Raw genomic sequence first — 3,779 nt, 5'->3', positions numbered from 1 at the left:
CTCGTGTGAGAAAACAAGGCAGCATTCACAACACAGGCATAGGATAGTGGAGATTTCACCTCAAGACGACTCCAAGGCAGCTGCGCAATAGTCTAGCATGCGGTATGGGTGCTCAGTATGAAGTATGGCTGCTCAGTAGTCTAGCGCTGCAGTATGGCTGGTCAGTATGAAGGCGATGCAGGGGTTGACAATTGGAACTGTGGACGCAATGCTTGTGGGCGCACGACTAAAGTAGCCGGGAGAGGAAAAGAAGGCCGTTGGGAGCAGCTCATGCTGATTGGTTGCGGTAGACGGCCTTGCTATTGCTGGGAGGGGTGGGGTGTGGGCTACAACAGCCAGCCAGCCACTTGCCGGCCAAAAAAAGGTGGTGCCACGTAATGAAGCGCCCCTGCACGATGCCTTTTGGCTGGCCGGCCGAGCCAGTTGTGCTCGTGCTAAGAGAGAGAGAGAGAGAGAGAGAGAGAGAGAGCGTATATTCTTCTCCCTACGTATTCAAGGGAGTTGGCTCTCTTCCCTCTGCAGGTAACTGTCAGCATGGCCACTCTCCTCTCTGTGTTAATCTTGATATTGGCAGTGTTGCTGCCAGCTCTTGCAGCTCGTCAGGTCTCGGCCACAATATTAAGGAACACCATATTTGGCAGGTGCTTTGCTTTATATGGAACCTAAATATGCTATGTTAGGAAACCTACAGATTTGCTGTTTGCATTGTTTGCTGCTTGATCTGTACTGGTATGCTAGCTATTGCCTGCAAGAGACTCTTGAACTTTGTTGCATTCTTCATGTAAATTGGTCGTTGACAGCTCCAGCAGCGCTGCGGTTGTCGAGCACCCCATCTTCTTCAGCATGCCAGGCTTGTCTGACAATCCAGAGATCGAATGAGACCAGCATTTTGCAGGGGCTCAATGATCTGGTTTACAATAACTACAGCGATTTATGCTTCCTCTACGCTAGTATTTTGCTTGTAGTTTCTGAAACCCAGCAGTTAGTCACATATACATGGGTAGAGAATACACCGCAGATAGCTGCATATCTATAGCAATAGAAGCTTATACTTTACTGGCTTGTTTATGTTCTGCTCGCTTGTGCAGGTCGCGTGCTCGAAAGTAAGGGAATTCCCTTCACCCATGCCCTCATATCCCGCTTTCCATCTGTCAAAGCTTTGCAAACATACTATGAGTATGCCATTACAGATAGTTCCACACAGATGGGTCCTTGGCTGACGGTATGACTGTTGATGATTTACTCAAAGTATTTAGTGTCCATTACTGAAATTTACAGCTTTGATAGGCATTTGGGTCAACTAAAACCAGCAATTATATTACAGCTGAGAGGATACGGCGTCGACTACTTAGCAGAGGTGCAGGAGGATGCGATAATGGTCAATGTCACGGTAATTGCGGGGAGAGACGAAAGTCTAGGGGCAGTGCTATTGTGGACTGAGACAGGATAGTGCTGAGTGTATTTGATTCATTGGCTGTTGTAAATGATAAATTACAGAGCGATTTTGCAACCCATGTGACGTTCATCAAAGTGAGCTCGGATGTCTCGGATTCAGACATCAAGGGAGCCATGGATGCCTTTCTTGCATTGGCTGACCAGGCAGACTATGCATTACACTAGCTCACTTGTGGTGAGTCAGGAGATCTGGATGTAGGCTGTTTTGGAGTGGAGTTTGGCTTTCATACACATTATAGATTGATGACCAGAGCTTGTATTTGTAGGGGAAAATTTGTACTTGAAGGAGAGCTACACAAAGATGTCGCATGCATTCTCGGCATACTTTCCATCAGGCAAGCTTATATATATATATTATATGCATCTGGTTGTCTGAATGATACATGAGAACCGTGATGCAGAAAGGAGGTCTTCTCCGTTGTTTCCCGGGGGCCGGTAGTGTCCAACACCATGACCTATTCTTTGGGTGAGACCATGAATATCATGAGCTTCTGCTCGGGAGCATTCCAAAAACTTGCAAGACCTAATTTAATTGTGGAAGATTAGAGGTAGGTATTTGCAAAAAAAGACACTGAAATAGTCTATAAGAACTTTGGAAATCGTATGTAGAAATCCCTCCATGATCTACTGCTAGGGATGAGCCACATACCTAGTAGCTAAGCGTGGTTGCAGGGGGTAGGGTGTTGCCAGCCTCTACAGGCCGACGCCGGCAATTCTATGCCGCCAATCGCATCTAGCGAGATATGAGGTTCCCCCCTCGAAATAGCTCCTGATCACAAGAAGATTTAGAGTCTCTCTCATGTAGGAAAACGGAGTCTTTTTCAGTGTTTTTCATAAAATGCATACATGATCATGAGCTTCTGTTCGAGAGGCACCGCATACCTAGCTAGGTATGATTGGGGGCAGGGGACCGCCGGCCCGCCACCGGGCCGTACATAGTTAGGTATGCAGTGCCTCCCTCACATAAGCTCATGATGTTGATCAGGTACGGGAATTATTTTTCCAAAACTTCTTGTGGTACCTCCTTTGCACAAAATATGCAGGGATTAGGGAATGTCGCAAGATTATTTGATGGTGGTTTTAATGATGAACATTGTAAGAATCATAGCGTGTGTGTGTGTGCAGTGGAGGCGATGGAGAAGTGGCAACAGGATCCTTCAGTTATGTCTGTAAGTGCTTTTGATTAGTTGTGTGGTTTCTTGCTCGCGTGTGCCATGAAGTTAAAAAAGTTTTGGATTCTGCAGGTTCTACAGGAAACAATTCTGGAAATTGCAGATTCATTCGCCATAGTCTCCTGGTACCGTTGGTGTCATCCAATTTTAGAAGATTGCGTGGCGACGTGTCCCAGCTAGTGTATTTACATGATCCAGCTATGTAGTCATTACTAGCTCCAGCCTCTCACGTTCATCAACGCCCAGCTAAGGTGGTTTGAAGGAGGGTCCTTCCGTCCTGTGTGTCGATGCTTGCTATGGTTACTTGTGCACCTAGCCTTGCTTCTCTCCTTTGTGGTGTTGCTCTATGCATGACTTGACACCAAATTCCAACACTGCTTGGTGGAACTATGAGTGGTTATCGGAGCTCATCTTCCCTAAGCATTGTACAGTGGCAGATGTTGTGAGCGTAGTGCTCAGAATCAATGAATTTAAAACAAAATTTTACTATTACTAAAGGCACGTTTATAATGAAACGGCTTCAATTATTACACATGGTATGACCTCTCCCTCTAAGGATAGATGGAAGTTGGGTGGAACAAAACTTTCGGGCTCTCATTCAGCCCCAAGCAGAATGGTATGTCCTCCTGTTGAGGAACATCCCCAAATTTTCCACTATATATAAAAGCTAAAGGCTGGAAAAACCTTCCTCGTCTTACAGTGTTGTTCAATCCTCATTCATCCACTGCTTCAAGTTGTGACCTTCTCCATTCCATCTGGGCTGCTTGGAACCGCCATAGCACGAAAAGATTTAGAAACTCTCTCATGTAGGAAAACGTCTTTTTCTCAATGTTTTCATACAATGCATAACATCATGAGCTTCTGCTCGAGAGGCATTGCATACCTAGCTAGGTACGATTGGGGGCAGGGGCCATAGGCCTGGTAGTCCCCTACCCCCAATTGTACCTGGCTAGGTATGCGGTGCCTCCCTCACAGAAGCTCATGATGTTGAGGTAAGACACAATGTGGGAATTATTGTGAGAATTTGTCCAAAACTTTTTGTGATAGAAGGCAATGCTATTTTAAGTCCCAATCTCTCTCGTCTCGCGCCTCTTCCCACAAGAAATCCACACTTTTATGGCTTGTGCTTCACAAGGCTGTCTGGATTGGCAA

At 46.0% G+C, this 3,779-nt stretch overlaps 1 pseudogene; it reads left to right on the top strand.

Moving 5' to 3' along the window:
- Positions 1-807: 807 nt before the first annotated feature.
- On the top strand, positions 808-2,807 carry LOC147442354 (uncharacterized; annotated as a pseudogene).
- The last annotated feature ends 972 nt before the right edge of the window (positions 2,808-3,779 follow it).

The sequence above is a fragment of the Adiantum capillus-veneris genome, chromosome 14 (assembly GCF_014529385.1).
Source record: "Adiantum capillus-veneris isolate H3 chromosome 14, ASM1452938v2, whole genome shotgun sequence".
Lineage (NCBI taxonomy): Eukaryota > Viridiplantae > Streptophyta > Polypodiopsida > Polypodiales > Pteridaceae > Adiantum > Adiantum capillus-veneris.
The sequence above is the reverse complement of the archived record's forward strand: the minus strand, read 5'-3'. Positions and strand labels throughout refer to the sequence as shown.